This window comes from Aythya ferina (assembly GCF_964211825.1).
Source record: "Aythya ferina genome assembly, chromosome: Z".
NCBI classification, from domain to species: Eukaryota; Metazoa; Chordata; class Aves; order Anseriformes; family Anatidae; genus Aythya; species Aythya ferina.
Genome location: NC_140299.1, coordinates 19,462,934 through 19,484,372, shown reverse-complemented (window position 1 = coordinate 19,484,372; position 21,439 = coordinate 19,462,934). Strand labels below are relative to the sequence as shown.

The 21,439-nt window shown below is 40.6% G+C and overlaps 1 long non-coding RNA gene across 1 annotated transcript in view; it reads right to left on the bottom strand.

The window, feature by feature from the left end:
- The window catches only part of LOC311427575, a 228,662-nt gene extending 210,486 nt beyond the window's left edge, over positions 1 to 18,176 (bottom strand). Inside the window, exons 1-3 of the long non-coding RNA XR_014687435.1 lie at positions 17,991 to 18,176; positions 9,898 to 9,966; positions 5,762 to 5,932 (exon numbers count right to left, since the gene is read on the bottom strand). This is a non-coding gene — a long non-coding RNA (uncharacterized lncRNA). The remainder of the gene's footprint in view (positions 1 to 5,761; positions 5,933 to 9,897; positions 9,967 to 17,990) is intronic.
- Between the last annotated feature and the right edge of the window lie 3,263 nt (positions 18,177 to 21,439).

The following is a 21,439-nucleotide window of genomic DNA, read 5'->3' as shown; positions in this document are numbered from 1 at the left end:
ACATAACTACAGCTGTACAGCATTGTGTGCATTGCCATAATGCAGTCAAGAGGCTGTTTTTCAGATAAATGATTGTACGGTTTTCATGGTCCAGTAGTTACTTCAAGTTGTCGTCTGACTCATGCTGTCTCTTAACATGAGATCATAGAATCATAGAATCATAGAATATCCTGAGTTGGAAGGGACCCTTAGGGATCATCAAGTCCAACTCTTGACACCGCACAGGTCTACCCAAAAGTTCAGACCATGTGACTAAGTGCACAGTCCAATCTCTTCTTAAATTCAGACAGGCTCGGTGCAGTGACCACTTCCCCGGGGAGCCTGTTCCAGTGTGCAACCACCCTCTCTGTGAAGAACCCCCTCCTGATGTCAAGCCTAAATTTCCCCTGCCTCAGCTTAACCCCGTTCCTGCGGGTCCTGTCACTAGTGTTAATGGAGAAAAGGTCTCCTGCCTCTCGACACCCCCTTACGAGGAAGTTGTAGACTGTGATGAGGTCACAGTCAGCCTCCTCTTCTCCAGGCTGAACAGGCCCAGTGACCTCAGCCGTTCTTCGTACGTCTTCCCCTCCAGGCCTTTCACCATCTTCGTAGCCCTCCTCTGGACACTCTCCAACAGTTTCATGTCCTTTTTAGACTGTGGTGCCCAGAACTGCACACAGTACTCGAGGTGAGGCCGCACCAGCGCAGAGTAGAGCGGGACAATCACCTCCCTTGACCTACTAGCGATGCCGTGCTTGATGCACCCCAGGACACGGTTGGCCCTCCTGGCTGCCAGGGCACACTGCTGGCTCATATTCAACTTGCTGTCTACCACGACCCCCAGATCCCTCTCTTCTAGGCTGTTCTCCAGCGTCTAATCGCCCAGTCTGTACGTGCAGCCAGGGTTTCCCCATCCCAGGTGCAGAACCCGGCACTTGCTCTTATTGAACTACATGCGGTTGGTGATCGCCCAGCTCTCCAACCTATCCAGATCCCTCTGCAAGGCCTTTACACCCTCATTTGAGTCCACAACTCCTCCAAGTTTGGTGTCATCAGCAAACTTGCTCAAAATGCCTTCTATTCCTACATCCATATCTTTTATAAAAATATTGAAAAGTACCAGCCCTAAAATGGAGCCTTGAGGGACCCCACTGGTGACCGCCCGCCAGCCTGACGCAGCCCCATTTACCACAACCCTTTGGGCCCTGCCCGTTAGCCAATTGCTCACCCATCGTATGATGTTTTTGTTTAGCTGTATGGTGGACATTTTGTCCAGTAGGATCCTATGGGAAACCATGTCAAAAGCCTTGCTGAAGTCCAAAAAAATCACATCAGCTGGCTTCCCTTGGTCCACCATACGGGTGATTAACCCCAGTGTGTTTCATGATGAAAGAAACTGATTTTGAGAACATGACTAAGGTTTGGACAATAAAGAAGCCTAGTTCCAACAAGAGAACGAATTATGTCTGAGTTTGACAGAAACCTTCCATGTTTGATTGATTTTGCTTTAAAAAATAAATAAATAAACAAATCTTTTAAGGCATTCTAAGGCATTCTGGAGTTGTTTATCCAAAGACTGCTATAGGGAAATTGTATGATTCATGTAATGCAATCAATAACAAAGCTTCAGCAGCTAGCTGAATGGGTTTTATCAACAAAATTCAATACATTTAACAAGTCAAAATGCACAGCTATTAAGAGACAACCTCTAAAGTGTTGTAATACCAAGATACTGAATCCATTAACTTACTAGGATGCTTGGTTCTAACGAATACACCTAATAATTATTCTGTCCAAAAGGCAGATGGATTTGATGAGAGCTGGCATCACATGACTAAAACTACCAGCAAAAACCAATACAATTCCCTCCACATTGTCTCTTCTGCTGAATACATTTAATTCCACTAATATGTTTAAGCAGTTGTTGAAAACAACAACACTGCCTCTTTCAATGTGTGTAACACAAATCTAAGACCAGGTAAATCAAAGTTAACTTGAGATAAAATACTAGTTGCACAGAACGTAACCAGTTTCCTAGTGCTATAATTAATTATTTTGTCTAACTTGAAAGCTGGCAAAAGCTTTCTTTCTGACCAGAGCTGTAACAAATGGTTGGAATGGGCAACTATATTTAGTGCTGAGAGATGATGTGCCTGGGAAATTAATTCCTTTGCTTATCCATAGGTTAGGCAAGGTAAGTGCAGCTCTGCCCGCTCTTCCCCCAGCCCTGAGAAGGCAGAGGGGCTCCTAGGCACTCCATGAGATGGACAACACAGCAGCCAGTCAATACCAGCCATGGTGATTCTTTTTCCTCACGGTGTTACTAATGAACAAACTACACTGAAACAAGAAGTGTGGATGGAGAGAGCATTTTATGCAGACTACTGAACATGAATGAGGGGGTCTTGTGTCAACCTCTGATAGCCCTTGCTAGATTTCAAACTAGTATAAAAACAAAAGGTTCCCATTAGTATTCCTTTTTCCTTTGGACTTGGAGATTTTGGCTTCCACCAAAAAAAACAGCCTTGGTGAGGGGTAGCTTTTAGGAACATTACCACAATGGTTAAAAATATTGTTTGTATTATGTAAATTCCTTCTTTCCAGAAGAGAAGTGTAACTGTTGTAATCTATTTCTATTCACCAAACACAACAGTCCTTTGCAGAACCTTTATTTTTCTATAATGAGGAAGACCAAAGGCAAAACTTGCTGGCTCTCACTGACTGCCATCACCGTCTTATTTTGCTTTCAGGTTTGTTTCTGCAGTAAGTCTTCAAAAACATGTAGTGAGTACTCCAAGGCACACAGTCTCCCCAGGGGATTGCAGGATGACATAGCAGGAAAATTGATTGCCAAAGTTCTCACCTGCTTCTAAAATTCTTCCCCTCACTGACCAAGACTCCCTTCCTAAAACAGGCACAGACTCAGCACCCTAAGGTGCTGCCACAGAGCTTGGAAAATTGCCTCTCAGTAGATGCAATCAGCTTCATATGCAGAGTAGTGAACGAGGCTGGAAAGAGAGGTTCCCTCCAACACTGTTCCTGCCAGATCAGAGAAGAAAGCTGAACAGGTCAAGAGAGACCATCTGCCACTTAAAATTCTCCAGAAGTTCCAGCTTGCTCTAAGAACATCATGGACCATGGTTCACCTCGAGTGCTACTGCTGCCTCTCCACAGCAGCCTCACAGGATTTCCAATGCCAGAGGAAATCCACTAGATCACTGGCCAAATTATTAGTTGTTGTTGTTTGATGTTGTTGTTTTGCTTTGTTTCCTTTTAAGAAAGAAGCTCCTTCTTTACCCCTATGTTTTTTAATCAAAAATATTGTTAGTCTTCCTGAATTTTGAAAACAGTTACACTACTGTTATGGTCAGAGGCTTTCACTGTTCCTTAGATGTGAGACCATTTGCTTTTTCCATGCTGCACCATAGATCACAGAGGGAAACATATGTTTCTTAATCAGACATCTAGGAAGGTTACCTTAAATAATAATAATAATAATAATAATAATAATAATAATAATAATAATAATAATAATAATAATAATAAACTTCAGTTTATATTTTACGTCCTACCAAAACAAGACTGACACATTCTACTTTAATCTACAAACAGATGGACTAGATCCATAAAAGTTCCTCTGACTGGTAGCATATTGTTAATCAATATTAAAACCAAGAAAAAAGCTTACATCCAGCCATAGAAGTTATATTCTATGTTCTATTAGAACAGTGAAGACTGACCATAGGTTTCCTGTTTTTATTTTTTTCAACAAAATTGACAGACAACTTCTAGAGGAAAGCTGCACTGCAGATTTTCTCCTTCCACAAATCTATCTACTATGGGTATATGAGGTTTAAAATTCATTTCCTCTACATCATCTCCAGTTCAATATGGTTTTCCTCTCTGTGTAACACCAAACTTACATATTTTAGTAATGGACTGGGACTTTAGGGAGGGTCACTACCTTCCAAAAGCAGTTCAAATGAAAAATGTCTCCTTCAACGAGGGTAAATACACTGATGTCAAAGGAAAAGAGAAATTCAAAAATTTGTCCTTGTGTGCTTTGAGAGGGGTCATCAATTACACATCCTCTATGGATCTGTTTTGCAACTGGTAAGGCTCATTATTTGTTGTGAAATGGCGTGCAGCCTGCCTCCAGCCCAGGAAACCATAAAAACTTACTCCATTAGAGTCATCTAGGAAGACAGCCTTAAAGGAAATAAATAATAAATAATAGTAATAATAAAACAAACAAGCTTGCAGGAGAGACCACAAAGGAAAAGTGGATTGCACTAGTACAGTGTTTTCTTGCAACATTTTATGAACTGTTGCTGTAAAAGTGACTTGAGTGCCCTGAGGATAAACTGGCAAAAGAGGTCCCTCAAAAAAACTGATACTTTCCAGTTCTAGTAAAAAGAAATACTAGGGGTAAATCTACTCACTATGTTTCTTTGTCTTAGGTAAGCTATGGAAAGCATCTCCTCTCTTATTTGAGAATTTCCCCTAGTTCTCAACAAAACCACCTATTTTCCCCCAAAAGATAAACCTATGCTATTTCCTCATAGCATCCAGCTCTTCTTTCAACCCAAGAAAAACGTTCAAATAGACTAAGCCTAGTTTAAAGACTTTGGAGATCCTTACAATTGCCCCTGCTTAAAGAATTTCTTATTCCTCTTTCCTCCCCTCTGCCCCAGCCTTCTTCCCACCCCTCCACTGCCCCCCCACCCCAAAAAAAAAAAAAAAAAAAAAAAAAAAAGGTTAATGAATATGTTGAAATCAAAGGGAAACTATACAGTTTGCCCCAGTCTATCTTCTCATTACAGAATTATTGCAGCACTGTACAATTCATGCAGCTTTTCTTTTTTTATCTAGTGGTATTTCAGAGAGGCCAGTACCAACAATTTTGAAGGACTTCAGACATGTTTCCAATTGTAACCATATGTGGGAAACAAACTTTTAGTTCAGAAAAACTCTTCTGTCTTCTTTTATGGACAAAGGCACCAACATCCAAGAAGCCTGAAACTGCAAAACTGGCATCATCTTAGCCTATAATTAGATGCATTTGTAATGTGTTTGTTTTACTAACGTAGGTATTTTCTTACATGAATATCTGTGATCAAGTTAACCTGCTTTATCCTTGCTTTTGAAGATGAAGTGGGAAACCTTCTCCCTGAACTGACCATTAAAGCACTCTAAAATACCTGTTTGAGATATTTTGCCAGAGTCTGCAGCTGATGCTGTTGATAGGAGCATTAAAAGAGGGCATCAGTCCCTGGAGGCCCCACAGAATAATTGATTTCATTGAGATTAGTGTACATCACGAAAATGCAGGAAACAATGCCAGTCTCAGCAAACAGGTCAACAAATCTAATGCCTCATATGAGCTAAGGTATGGACAATTTGCAGCACTTCCGAAAAGAGCACACAAGGCACAAAGAGACCATGACCTGCCCTAGGTTATTCAAGAAACAATGGGGTGACCCAGGATTGATACCAGGTCCCTAATGTCTTGTCTGAGTGTGCAGGCTATTGGAGACACCTAACTACTGCTCCACCAAGACCAATGTGGCCTACACACATGCAAAAACAGTTTTCTAGAATTCTTGAAAGTAATATGATTTTATTTACAATTCTGGCACTATTCCCTGTGCCAGGGTAGATTAACATTGATGCCGGATGATCAAACCTGCTAAAGAACAGTGCTGCAAGATGCAGCCAGTCTGAGAGCCATACTGCATAGGTATCAAAACTGCATTTCCTTGTATCCACAGCACCAACTCACCAGTCACCTACCACCTCATTCACAGGAGGACATGGACAGTCATTCCACTGATGGGAGTGGAACAGCCACAGATGGGTGACCAGACCAGACCAGCCTGCTGAGCAAGGTGCATTTGAGCTGTCCTGGAAGAGCTTGCAGATGCCTCCTGTGGAAGGCAGAGCAGGAACAGCCCTGAAGATGGGAGAGGAAGAAATAGAAATCATTAGTGAATACGGGAATAATGAGTAGTTCTAGACAGTTTAATTCTCCTCGTTGCATTAGCTGTTACTATGTGGGGTATTACAATGCAAAGAAAAGACAATTTTGTGGTTAACATCTAATATAGTTACCATTTAAGAGGATATGGTATTTCCCAGAGAGCATTTAGCATCAGTTAAGAGCAAAACACATGGAATGTTTGTGTGTAAAGTTCATTTTTGTTTCCTTTCTCTTGATTGCTTCTCCTCTTAGGTGGGAAAGTGTATATTTACTCCCAAGCAAGGAATTAACAAGCCCACCACTGAAGAAACACTTGGAACATTCATTCTAACTCTAAAATTTTATTCATGAGTAATAATCCAATTACACTTTTTCATAATCTTTGATGGCTGTTCATCATCTTTATCTTTGGTAAAACAAGTCAACATAAGATGTTTAGAGATATAGGGCTAAAGAACTCTCCACAGCTATCCTGTATGTCTCTGGGAAGAAAAAGCAGAGAAGTCAGAAAAAGCAAAATTCCCCTGACTTTCTTCCTTGTTCCTTGTCTTCTGCAGAAAGCTCATCTTGCTTTTGCTTGTTATAATTTGCAGCTATGTGTCATCATCCATTGTTTAGTGAACTGTTTTATCTATGTTCATCTGAAAGGTGCCTCTTTTAAAATTTTTATTTTTTTTTACATTTTTCATACAGCAGTAACTAGTTGACTGGTTCCCTTATTTCATAAAAAGATTTGTAAGTTAAATCCAATGCATCTTGCATCTCACAACCATGCTGTCTTGAATTATCAGGAATACCTTATCATACACACCAGCATAAACATTCATATTACTACCACTGTCATCTTGCAGTTCTTAGTGTGAAGGACTAGTATAATCTTGAATTTGCACCTGAAGATCTGAAACCCCAAAGTTCCAGTGGGACCATCTTTCACAAATAATAGTCCAATAAACGTCATCAGACCACACTGCAGTATTAGTTATCTGAAATAACAAGCAAACAAACCTACTCACTGTTCAAACATCTTTTTAATTAAAATTCCTTTGTGAAATTTACCACAGCTATAAACCAGAATAGTAATTAGGAATGTGGCATAGACAGTTAGGATTTGGATCATAATTAAAATAAGTACCGCTTGTTAATAAATAAATTGTCAACTAGCCAGGCCTTTGATGCAATAACAGCTTAATTTTGACTGTTTGTTTGTTTCTTGTTCAAAACAAAGAATAAATAACTGAAAGTAACATGGGCAAGAATACAAAGAAAAAAGGGTTGTTGCTGGGTTTTCCCCTTACAATGAGACTGAAGAAAAATAATGAAAACCAAAATATACAGTCATTTTTCTGCCTTTCTCTCTATCTCTTTATCTGTCTCTCAGACCTCTTTGAGGCAAATGAATTGCCCCAGGAAAAGTCATTGTGTGGCTCTCCAATGTTTTGTGTGACGGTACCAGGCTGCATTTGCAGAGACCCCTACACATAGACTCATTTAGAAGAAGAAAAAAAAAAAAAAAAAAAAAAAAGATGTGAAGATGTAATGTATTTCAAAAGAAGTAAAATCTTCCAAAGAAGGAAAAATTACTTGTTTTACTTAAAGTGAAAAAAACTCCATCTGAGAATAACATGGTTCCTCCTCTGCAATGATCTCGGAAGATTCCTTAGCAAGGAATCCCACATTAATTTCTTCTTCCAGTTTTGTGTATCTGTCTATGCTTCCTAGCTAAGACCACCTTATGTGATGCATTGACAGCTATAATACACATCCTAGGCTGCTCTGCCTGCTCCCCATGCACAATTCTGATAACAAGTCTGTAGGGAAAGGCAAGTATTTCCTATTCCTTGATGCCATTCAACCCAAATACTAACCCTTCTTTAAATCTAACAGAGGTTCTGTGTCTGTGGAAAGCTCCGAACACAGAGCTGTCAAACCTGAGAGTATTGAGACAGCGTGTGTTTTTCCATTCGAACAACTCACACTGGTAACGGGATAATACAAAAGGCAGCTGGAGTTTAGGTGAAAAGCCTGGAGGCACATACACAAATTGACAAAAAAACTAACAGTCTGATCCTAAAAGTCCCAGCAATTAATGAAAGCAATTTTTATAAAGGAGCAAGCCACTCGATCACATTCAGTCACATCCACAGTGTCTTTGCAGTTGACACAACAGAAGGAAGGGATGCCATCCAAACAGACCTGGACAGGCTGGAGGCCCACATGAACCTAATAAGGTTCAACAAGTCCAAGCGCAAGGTGCTGCACCTGGGTTGGGGCAATCCCAGACATAAGCACAGACTGGGAGAAGAACTCACTGAGAGCAGCCCTGTGGAGAAGGACCTCAGGGTTCTGGTGGACAAAAAGCTCGACATGAGCCAGAAGTGTGCTCTTGCAGCCCAGAAGGCCAATTGTGTCCTGGGCTGCACTGACAGAGCTGCTCTGCCATTTTAAGGCCTTAATTGGAGTGCTGCGTCCAGGTCTGGAGTGCCCAGCACAAGAAAGATGTCAATCTGTTTTTTATTTTCAGCATTGTCTCACTAAATAATTTCAGAAATCTAGTCTTAGAAATTTGTTGGTTGTGGTTGGTTGGTTTATTTTTGAATGATTTTTGAATGATTCCTCCCCTTTGATTTCTTTCAAGATATCGCTCAGCCTGGCATTGGAAGGACAATGATGATTCACAATTCACCACAATGAAATCCAGGTGGCCACAGCTCAAGGCTTTGGGAAAAGCACTTTTGGCAAACCTTACGGACGTCATATCGGTAACACAGTGACATCAGTCCCATATTTCACTTGGGTGCGACAACGATACAGCCTGTTGGGCATTCATGCACCACATATGGGGTTTCTTTAGAAACTGCAGTTTTAAATTTCAGAAATTTCAATGAGGCACTAATATTGGTAATGAAGAGCAAGAGTCCAAGGAGAGGTACACAGAAAATTGCAGTAATTAGAGTTTAAAGGGGATGAGGTGGCTTGAAAGAAAACGGGTAGTAGTAGGTGAAAACCTAAAACTGAAGAGTAAAAGAGTCACCTCAGGATGCTTTAGAAAAACAGAAAATAATGAAGGAAATTAAAAAAAATAGCAATAAATATAAGAGTAATTGTTCACATTAGAATCTTAAAAAAATAATGTTAATGCAGTAACATGGTAAAAGTGACAGTCATCTTTTTTCTTCAAAAAACTTGCATCTGTCCTATTTTCCTTATGAAAACAGTGACATAAAATGACAGTTGTTAGTTTGGGACGCTCATACATTTTACATAAGGAAACTGCATACAATATTGTTTTGCTATGATAGAGACAAAATATTTCATTCTGTCAGGCAAGTAGAAGAAAAAAAATAAAAATAAAAAAAATAAAAATAAAAAAGTGAAAAGAACATTTAAAACACAGAGACTTTTAAAAGTAGATTTGGTAATGTTGCACGTATCATCTATGGTAAGATTGCCAGTCACAGAGTTGACCAATGACTCCTTAGTATTACTTTGCTACTTTTGGCTACTATACCCTAACATTAAGAGCAGGTAATAAATAAAGCTAAGTATAGTGAGAAAATGCAATTAATTTTCAGTGAAATTTACAATTTTTTAAGCCCAATATTAAGTATCCTTAAAACAGCTTAAATGCACATTTTTGCTTACAACATTTTTCATAACGATACAGGACTACATAAAAAGGGAGTCACAGTCACAAAAAGTATGGAGTTGTACTGTAGTGCTTCCAAAATTTGCAATTAAACTGAATGAGAAGTTCATTTCCCATCATCTTTAACCCATCAACAGCATGTGTACTCTAAATGTTGAGGTTATCCTAGCACATGGCCCTCTCTTTGTAAAATATTGTACTAGAAAGAGTTACTGATGTGGCATAAAAGGAAAGCACAGTTTGTTTTTTTCCTTTAATTGGAACCTTTATTGAGGCTCCAAGTGCTACTTACCAAAAGGAAGACACCAGCAAGGCTTCCTGCACCACAAACCTCTTGACTCTAGTAAAAAACTGGATTTGACTGAAAAAAAAAATGAATATTACTGCCAGAGAACAATTTTACCAACAGTAAAAGGCAATAACTTTGTTTTGCTCTATTATTCTGCATATGTAGAACAGCCTGAAGTGGTTCAAAAATCAAATTCACACATAAAATAGGCAACAGATGGCATCAGATGGAGATGGAAGAGGAAAACACGTTAAAGAAACAACTGACTCCAGCAAATATTACCAAAAAAAGGTCACTTTTATGTCCACATACATATATTTTGATTTATCTAATTAGTTGTATCATGTATACTCGTTTTGGAAATCTACCCTGGGCACTTAGCTTAAATTTCTTGCCCTAAATTTTACCAGTGGAGTAACTCAATGTGAATAAAAAAGGGTCCAGTTGCTGCAGTATTTCACAGACCATGCAAACAGGTCTTCATTCATTATATCTTATTTCCATATTCATGTGCTTTGAACAGAAATCTGGATTGTGTTCTCCATCAGCTCACTCATGACTGCGACCATTGCTGTGCCCCTGGCTCACCTCCTCCTAGTCCTTCCAGAGGAAAGCACAGCAAATTGTGTTCCACAGGGAAGAGTTGATCACTTAGACGTTTCCTTTTCCATTTACATTAAACTTCAAGAAAATAAAGCAGGGAGGGCTGGTGTTTCCTTTCACAGAAGGGGACGAATGCCTTTAGCAATAGGGAGCATTGATGTAAACATGTTTCTGCTGAAAGCCTCTCTCATTCATAGAATAATGTCTCTCATTTGCCACAAAACTTTACCTGTCAACTGCTTTCCTATTTAAGTAAATTATCCCATAGTTTGTCGCACAAATACACCAAGCATGAAACTTTTACTCAAAAACGATGACAATTTTAACAAATTGCTTAGCCTGAAAACATAGGAATGAAGGCTGTTATAGAAAATAGTAATAGTAAAGGGTTAGTCAAGTCACTACTCGGGTAGAGCAAGGTACATTTTAGAGCAAGAGAGGAGGGGCAGGCACTGAGCTCTGCTCCCTGGGGACAGTGACTGGACCCAAGGGAATGACATGGAGCTGACATGGAGGGTCAGGCTGGGTGTTAGGAAAAGGGTCTTCACACAGAGGGTGGTTGAGCACTGGGAAAGGCTCCCCAGGGCAGTGTTTATGGTATAGAGCCTGCTGGAGTTCCACAAATGTTTGGACAATGCTCTCAGATATAGGGTCTAATTTTTGGGTGGTTCTGTGTGGAGCCAAGAGTTGGACCTAATGATCCATGTGAACTCCTTCCAACTCAGGATATTCTGTGATTCTGTGATGTATATCTGGGCTCAGAAATGTTTCTATATGCATGATCTTTGACACCCACAAGAACTTTAGATTTCTCATTTACTTTTTCTTCCTGTCTGTGTACTAGAAATTTAGTATTGGACAAATATATCCAGAATAATAATTATAAAAACAGTGAAAAAAAAAAATGCTGTGTTAGAAAGGAGGAACAGATGGTTCAGAATATACAGACCATTGCTTTTTCTTACTTGGCTATCATGCTTAATTTCCAAAAAGACAAAAACAGGAGTGGGATGAACAAAGTGAAGTTCAACCCTGAAGACACAGAAAAAAAAGTAAAATACAGACAATATTTTAAATCAAGGGATCAGTCTCTTCTTACTAGAGGTACAAATCCAAATATAAATATTGTATATAATTTAAGAGTAATTTTGTACTTCTTGCAACACCATGCATTTGCAAGTAATGCCTGTTTGCCTGATGAAGTGAGCCTGTTCCCTACTGGCAAATCACAGGCAAGCATTTGTACCTCTAAGCCCCTCTCAAAAACAGCAATGTCATACACCCAGTGCATGAAAACATTAGAGACAAAACACATTTTCTCACCCCAGTGTTCCCATAGCATCACTGGCCACCAGTAGCACATCAAGCCCATCCTCTGCTCTCTTCCATGACGTCAGAGAGCTGTGTATCAGATTCAAAAGTCTCAACTATCAAGATGCAAATAGTGTAGGCAAGGACATTGAAAAGCCTGTAGCTGGCAGTTTTGCTTCTGATAATCTCTCATGGCAGGGGGGCTGGACTTGATGATCTTTAAGGGTCCCTTCCAACCCAAGCTATTCTGTGATTCTATTAGCCTGAGCTCCTCTCTACTGTATAAAACCATGTACATAATTGTGGGAAAGGAATTTGCAGGTGGCTTCATGTTGTTTCACACATCCCTGAATCAGAGATGATGAGGAAACAAGTGGTAGAAACAAAAAATTGAGCAAGGTTGAGATAAAGTAAATTGGCTACCGTGCTAAAGATGAGCTTTGGGCAGTGGCCAATTGCTGGCTGGCTCCAGGCGCGTGTCGGAGGGTCTCTAACCAATTGTATGACAGATTCGGGTGTGTGGACAGCATGTGGGGCTACAGGGAAAGTCTATGTAATAGTGAAAAAGGGCAATAAACATCTCCTGTTAAAGAGCCATCAGGAATCTGTGTCTTGCATACCTTCACATAATAAATCCACTATACTTCACTTAAGAAATAAGGATAACCTATGTGTTACTGTTAACAGACAAAGACCCTGATCAGACTAAGGCAATGCTTATTCCCCAGCTGGAGACACAACTGCAGCACTTACACTTAAGCTATCATCAGTGGAGTAAGAAGCACAGACACACTCCTACATACATTTCAATACTGTGTAATCTGTCAGGTTCCCTGGAGGATGTCTATAGCTCAGAGTACAATTTTGTAGCTATTAATATCCAGGTTAGTTAAATTAAAGCAAGCTCACGTACAACTGCACATGCTGCAATCACACTTTCAATTACAGGACAAAAAATATCACAAAGCTGAAAAGCAGATTTAGCAACAAACCCCAGGATTTTTCTGGGAACACCTGCCTACACAGGCAAGCACAACTGGCTTCAGTGGTGATCTGGAGGACAGCCAAGACGTGGCCACACACCATGTGGGGACAAGGAAGCTGTACCCTAGCAAAGTTATCTCTCAGATCTCACCAATGGAGCCCTATAGGCAGAGAAGAAGCTCATGTCCACCAGCACAAACATAGACCCTGATTCCCTATTCTTCCAGCATATACTTTTTTTTTTTTTTTTTCCCCCCGACAGGACAGCTTCCTCTGATTGCTTGAAGTACCCATGGTTTCCCAGGGCGTTACAGGGAAAAGGCATCCTGACATCCCACATTTCCCATGCGTTGCTGAAGAAGGTCCTGGTACAGGAACAGAGCCCTTGCCCACAGGAGAAGTTGCTGCTTACTTGAGAAACCTTTGTTACAGCACTGGTTTGTTCAGGTGAATGTGAAATTTGTCTCAGTTTCCCCATCTGTAGAATTCACGTATTGACCTGACAGAAGGACAGTGTAAAACCTACACAGCACTTAGCAGAAAAAAGGCTCTAGACAGGTTCTTATTAAATATGTAAGAACAGGTAGAAGTGCACAGAGCAATCTCATTCATCATCACAAGTCTCATCATCATCACAACTAAGCATTATTTCTGTGTGTATTCTGTGGATTCATCTTTTGTCTTTTTAAAACAGGCACATAGAATTATGCAATCATGCAATCATTTAGGTTGGAAAAGACCTCTAAGATCATCAGGTCCAATCATTAAAATATACCTTGGTTTCAGCAGTTGCATAGAGACACGTAACAGCTTTAAAGAGTAGGGATTTATCCGAATTAATCAGCAACTCTAGGGCTGGGTATGAACCTGTCTGCTAGTTTTGTAATTTACTTTTTTTTTCTTTTGTCATTGATGAGATCCTTATCTGTGTCTGTGCTGCCAAATAACTACTGGTTTCAGTCTTCTTGGCTTTTTCTCCTGCTAACACTGGGCAGGTGGGACACAGGCACCCATGCCACTGGCAGGCTCAGCTGCTCCTTAAAGTGCTGGTCCACAAGTGGCTGGAGCTGAAAGCAGCAGAAAATGACTGAAAAGGAGATTCATGTTTCTTTTCCCTCTTCTGTCCAAGCAAAGGCCATCCAGCCTGGTTGCACATTAACCCCCACAGGCACCTTGAACCAGGCTACCCATTTGGGTAGCAAGTACATTGCCCCACATCTGCACCCAAACACAGGGCCATGGTCCTATGGGTACCATGGTCCCATGGTACCATGGTCCCAGCTGTGCTGTGAGCATGCTGTCAAGAGCAGGTGGCATTGTGCTGCCACTGTGATAGATGTAGAGAGATGCAAGTATGTTCGAATGGTATCAAGCACCAATATCTTCATGAAGGCCCCAGTATGGAAGAAGTGAGCTACTGAGCTCTGTATTGGGTTTGCAAGGCAAGGTTTTCTAGTGGGGGGGCTGCAGTCGTGGCCTCTGTGAGCAGAGCCCAGCAACTGCCCCGTGTCAGATCAGAGCCAGCTCCAGCTGCTCAAAAAGGGACCCACCACTGGCCAGAGATGAGCCAGGGAACGAGGCTGGTTGGGCCACTGGGAGAGCAGACTGAAGAAAAGGAAAAAAAAAAAAAAAAGCTGCTGTGCTCCAGCAGCTGGGAGAGAGTGGTGAGAAGCAGCCCTGCAGCCCCCAGGTGAGCGCAGGAGGAGGGCAGGAGGTGCTGCAGGCAGGCAGCAGCAGTTCCCCTGTGGCCTGTGCAGGGAGAGGCCCCTGGTGGAGCAGGCTGTCCCCCTGCAGCCCATGGGTCCCACATGGAGCAGATCTCCACGCTGCAGCCCCCCCATGGGTGGAGGAGCCCCCGGTGGAGCAGGTGGATGTGGCCTGGAGGAGGCTGCGGCCCATGGAGAGCCCCCGCAGGAGCAGGCCCCAGGCAGGAGCTGCAGCCCGTGGAGAGGAGCCCACGCAGGAGCATGTCATTAAAATGTATTTAATATGCAGGTCTTGTCAGTGAATAAAAGTTCACAAGCTATTGGACTGACATGCCTTATGAAGGCCATTGTTCAGTGCCATGACAAGAGGCAATGGACACAAACTGGAACACAAAACCATTTGTCTGAAGAAAGCATTTCTCTACTGAGTGTGTGATGGAGCATCCTCAGAAGCTGTCTGGACATGGTTTAAGTGTCCCTGCTTGGGCAGGGGGTTGGAACAGGTGGCTGCCAGATGTCTCTGCCAACTTTAACCATTCCCATGAGTCTGTGATTCTGTAAACAGGACCAGAACAGCTCTTCCCCAGAAACACCTTTCAGATTGTGGTGTTACAGAAGTTTTCAAGAATAACACACCTTCTAGAAACAACATCCTGCTGCCCAAAGCTGCTTGTGGGACATGTCAAACAGCATCTTTGTCTTCTCTCCACACCTTGTGAAGTTAAAGGCCTCCAAACACAAGTTTAGCTACATGAAATGAGACTCCAAAACATCACAAGAGCTGGTTAAATCTGGTGTGAAGTTATATGAACAGTACAAGGGATTGCAGTGAACTATCACTGATTTGCTTTATATTACCATACCTATTTTGAAATCTATTCTCCTGATTTGCTGTTGGGTTTGACATAAATAAGATGTCTTTTCTGAAAGTAGTGTTAACATTTCAGCTAAAACAGACAAAATTCTCAAGAGAAGTCACATAAAGATAGCCAGACTCACTGTCAGATCTCAAACATTTTCATTTCAGCCACCCTCATGTTTGAAAAACTTGTATCAACTCATTGATCTTGTCAAAAATCAACAGTTTTAAAAGCAAACCTAATCTGTCATGTTACCAGGATGTTTCTGTTTTCTAGAAAGCCACCAAGACTTTGAATTCATACTTAAAACCAATGTAATTTATCTTTTGTTTGGATTATAGGGGATCTGTCTTTCCATTTTATTTGAACATGAATAGTAATTCCCAGTTATTTTATATGCTAGCTACATTATTTTGAATGCTAAGTTCACACGGTACTTTTCTATTTCACATGCATTTGCAAATACAACATTCACATTAAAATATCCATAACCTGAATAGCTGAGCTTCATGACAGGAGAGGCACAGATACATAGATGCAAGAACTGAAGTAGATAGCACTCCAAGTTGTCATCTGTTAATATTTACTGGTGAGGGAGGAATTATGTAAATCCTAGGTGACATCAAAGTCCTTCATTCCATTTTGTCTTATCAGGAGAAGGAAAACAAAAATCCCTTCAAACACAAGCTTTTTCCAGGTTCCTGTGCTAAAAACAACAACAACAAATCCTCCAGCTAGCAGAAAGTAATATTTGAACAATTATCTGCTCTAGGATTTATGTTTTACAGAAACACACAGCAAACAACATTTCATGAATATTGCATCTGCTTAAGAAACCCATTCCCAGTATTTCAAACCTACTCACCAAACAGGACAACATGTTACAATAGCGTTCAGCAAGAAGTGGCATGGTCTCCTTTGCAAAGCACTGAGCCACAGCTATAAATTAATGAATCTCATTCCAGCTTGCCACTTAATTTCTTCATGGCCTTCAGCAAGTCATTTTACATCTTTTATTTCTGCTCACATACTTCTTTAAATTCATCTACTCTAGAGGTGGAAGGGTAGGCAGGTAAAGGGCTTGAAACATAATAGTAACTAATTTTTCTACTAGGAATAATGATTTACTTCTCCTTAGAAATAAAAACTGTCAAAGTGTAGCTATAGTACAAGTGTTGTAAAGTGCTTCAACATTAACACACACCAGCAGCATGCTTTGCAGCTTTATGGTGATGGTAAGGTGTTTATTCACAGTACTCTTCTTTCCCTCAAATTCAGTAAGAACCAGATCTAGGGTTTTTACTGTTGCCCATCTTGGATACACAATTTTAACATAAACTGAGGATAATAAGCTTGTTCTTGTTAAGATAAATTGTCCTGAAAACAGAAGCAGCACAAGAACTGTGTAAAATAAAAAATAAATAAATAAATAAAAATAAAAATAAACTAACTCCTACCAGATTTCAAAGCTTCTTCTCTGAAACACGGAAACCTTAAAAATGCTTCAAAATAAAAATTGCCATACTGTCAAGGACAGCTTTTCATACTTTGAAATAGCTTATTTTCATTTCAAAACTGTCCATTTGACAATCCCTGGCAAAAAATAATAAAAAAAAAAAAAAGCAAACAGACAGTGTGTTTCAGCACATAGAGTTAAATATCATGCAGTAATGAACATTGCTAGTAAAGTGGCCTGAAAGACCCTGAAAAATAGATGTGCTGTCATCCACACTATAACACAAGCATTGGTGTTCACGGGAAAAAAAAAAAAATCCCTAGCACAAAACAGATTTTAATATTTTTAGCGCCTAGATTAGAATTTATCTGAAAACTTTTTAAGGCACATTTTGTTTGATAAGGAAGCAAAGAAACAGTCTATCTATTTATCTTGTATTTTATTCACAGTTGTATACCGAAGCCAACAGCAGAAAAGCCAACTGTAAAACTGTTAATTAGTTGGGCATGTGTTTTTCACTTGATCTTGAATTTAGAGAAGAATGCATCATTTTCTTTTCTTATGTGAGGGTACATTTTGTCCATATTGTTGTGGTGCCAAACACATTCTTAAGTATCACTTAAGAGGGAAATTATGTGCCACTTTAATTTTCTTATATCTCTCAAAACCACAACTAAAGCAAAACAGAAAACACCACAGACACCTGGGAAATAAAAAACCCTACATGCAAATGCAGATTCAAGCTGAAATCACAGAACGTCCGTGTACAGAAATATCAACATAATTTTTCATCAGACAGTAGTAAATAAATGTCTAAAAAAATGTCTAAAAATGTCTAATCTTCCTGCAATCTTCTATTTTCTAGGTCAACACAGCCAAAACAGTCTCTGTATCTCAGCTTCACACTTTTTCAATTGGTCAGGCTTTCAAGGGAGAGAATAAAACATTTTAAGTGACAAAAGGTCAGGAACTGCAGGGCTACCTGCCTCCTGTCATTAGGTAATCACCACACACAGCTTGGGGCAATAAACTGTGTTCAGGAAAGGAAAGAAATTGGTTGTTGTAGGAGTTTGGTTGCCCTTGCTGGTTTCTATCAGAGATGCTCTAAATAGCCTGTTGAATTTAGTGGTCAAGGTCCACTTTGCCTCTAAGTATGTGATATTTGGATGTACTTACTCTCTCTAGAGCTGCAGAGTCGCTTGCTTACTTCCTCGTCTTTATTTATTTATTGCAGATAGGTACTTCTGTCTCTTTTCTGAGCCCTCTCCAAAGCTTCTGTATGTCCCACTGGAAGTATCTGTAATTCTGGGGAGCAGATTAAATCATCCTGCTGGGGCCAATACTTCTGTCATTACTGCATAGCTGACAGTGGAACAGCAGCATAGGCAAGGAGACTACTTATAGGACAAAAAAGCAAAGGTGTGGTTTCACAAGAAAGTCACTTGTGGAACAAGCACACATTGGAAGCTCATGTTATTTTTCAGTGTCTGAAGTTCATCAAGATGGTGTTCTTGTTTCTTTCAGCACCAGTATTCTGGGGATCTTGTAAATGCAGGACCCACCCCCTTGGTGCTTTTCCTCTGCTCTGGAGCACAACAGGCACCATTTTGTCAAAACAGATAAACTGAGACAAGATTTAAAAGTTGAAGTGTCCTGAGTCTGAAGTATCTCTTTGGACATAATAAGCACCTTGGAGTGTGATGGGCTCTGGTGATAGGGTCAGTTTCACAGTCCTTTAGGTTTCCCCATGTTTTTCTTTCATTATCTTGTGAAAATGCTGGTTGAAAATTGTTACAGTTCTGCCCCAGCACATGAGGTAGAGACTAGTATGTGATACCATAAACTGCTATGTTGTGCTAGATCCAATCAAGAAAAAGCCACTTCTGCCATTGCCAACATCCAGCAGTACAGGGTTCCTCACAGAAATGAACAGAGTCTGCAGCCCAGAGGCTTGCTCTCACCATTGAGCCCTGTAGCAGCCACGAGACCAACCATGATTTCACCATAATGTGCAGCACAAGCACCTGCAGGTACTCACCTGTGAGCAAAGCGCTGTCTATCTGGGAGCAGTACCAATTCCACCAGGCCTGTAGACTTCACAGATTTTGCCTCTGACAACAATTGTCAAAAGAATCCAAGTAATTTTCCTACCTTGGCACAAATATTTGATCTAGATTGGCATCTTCATTCTAGCATCTCTTCTGCTTTCCTCCAGACTGGATTAGCAAATTACAGTATGTATGATAAACCTGGCTCCTCTATTGCCCATGAAAATAAACAAATAATAATAGTAGTAATAAAATCTGAAAGGACTTTCATTTCAATTACTCTATTATTAAAGTACCCAGCATATCAAACTACATTTAGCTTCTCAAGAACAATGTTTATCCTGATAGAAAAGTGATAATTACTTTGATAAGACTCACTTTCTTTGCTTTTCCTCCTCATGCAATGTCCTGACCAGTGGTATGCAAAATCTCTTCCTGCAAATCTAAGGCCTGTGACCTGTATATTTGGTTTACAAACAACTTCAAATTACTGCCTTCTCCAGGCAAACTTCAAAATATATCTGATGACAAGATATAACTTCTAAAATTCAGCAAACATCTTCTGAGAGACTGGTTCTGGGACTCTAGAATGTCTGCCAGATGCAAGTACAAACTGGAAGACAAGAGGCTGGGGAGCAGCTCGGCAGAAAGGGACCTGAGGATGCTGGTCAACAGCAGGCTCCATGTAAGCCAGCAGCATGCCCTGACAGACAAACTGCGTTTTGGGGTGCATTAACCACAGTATAACCAGCCAGTCAGAAGAGATGATTCTCCCAGTTTATTTGGTGCTGGTGCAGCCTCACCTTGAATATTCTGTGCAGCTCTGGGCTCCACAATACAAAAAGGATGTTAAGGTCCTTGAAAGCATCCAGAGGAAGGTAACAAAGGTGGTAGCAGGGCTGGAAGGCATGGAGAGGCTGAGGACTCTGGGGAATATCTGGGAAAATCAAGGGAGAAATGCTAGTGTAAGTTCATCCCCATGAAACTCCACTCACTAGCAGCATGAATAGACCAGGTTTGACAAGTGTCAGTATCCCTTTTAGCTGCTTGTCTATTTTGGAAACTTCATCTGTTAATGTTGCAAGGGTATTTTGGTCCTGAAAAGTAGTAACTTATTGTAAATTAGCCATTTACAGTGAGTTTGGGTTCATGTTTTCAATAAAGTAAAAAAGACACAGTCAATTAAATCATTCTGTTCTAATGCTAGTATCCCTTATCGTGTAGTACTCATTAAACACTCACTGCATAAATGTGTAGCTGTAAGCTTAAGATGACAGATTAAAATAGCTTTCAAATTTATTTAAGAATACCAGGCAGCCCTCCTGTCATAAAGTTTTGATCTACTTAAGGACTAGCATGTTCTTTCTTATACAAGTAACATTCTTCTAAATCAGAGCTCCTTTTAAAGCAATCAAAGAGCTCAAATTTAATCAGAGTTCCTCTTCTGCAGGGTTGGTGGAAAACAGTCCATCAGAGCCCTGCTTTATTGGAACATAAAACAGCCTGGGCTAGCTTTGCGCTATATGAAACCCCATTTGGGCTGAAATGAAACTCTGCAAAAAAAGTAGAAAACATTCCACTACCATTAAATGTAGTTCCTATGCTATCCATACCAGACAGTACTCAAACTTTCTGTATTTCACATCCAGAAAGAGCACTTTTCTACATGCAGATTTGGTGCAGCACATCTGAAGCAAGCTTTCTTCTGCAGTATATAGGAATACACTTCAAGAAGCTCTTGAAAGTCTGAAAGGCAGGTGACTGTGATGACTTCAACTGCAATTAGCTATTTACATAATTAGCCTTACTGATCCTAATTCACTTATGCAAAGATGTAGTGTCCTAAACATCACAGTTGTTCCAGGGACAGTCTATGTGGTCACTAAATAGTTGAGCATACATTTCTGCTTCCAGGAAAAGACTAAACTGAGGACTAGTCTTCAGGGTGATGTTCACATCTTAACCTCAAAAATAACTTCAGGTCTGTTCACCCACCAGTCTGATGTGATTAGTGCTCTTCTATCTGCAGCATTGCATGGGGTTCTGGCATATCATTTGTGACACTGTTACTGTGCAAGGTGACTGCCTCCTCCAGCTTCATGGCCTGAAGACACCAGCCTAGATAAAGCACCAGCTGCCCGTCACAATAACTCATATTTTTTGTCTGCTTCCTAGCTACTCCACTAACTTTAGGTATCTGCATGGACCACATTGTTTATAGAAGGCCATGTTTCACTCAGGACAGCTGACACAGGCCTGATAAGCCAAATAAAAATGTCCTAATGAGATCAAACCCCACTGGGATCTAGTGGGATGAAAGTTCATGAGTCAATGACCAGCACCCTCCACAATGGGCCAGAGAGCATGACTTGGCTCCCATTATCTCTTTGCTAAGTAAGGCCCACGATCCATGTCCATCTTCCCAAATTTACCAGTCTCTCTCACACCAGTGGTGGTGAGGAAGGAAATTATGTCTCTGGCATGGAGTGAGGCTCCTCTCCCTTTCCCCCTGGCCAGGAGGAGCACAGAGGACAGCCCACCTCCAGCTGCCCTTCACCCTCATTTGGAGGCAGCACA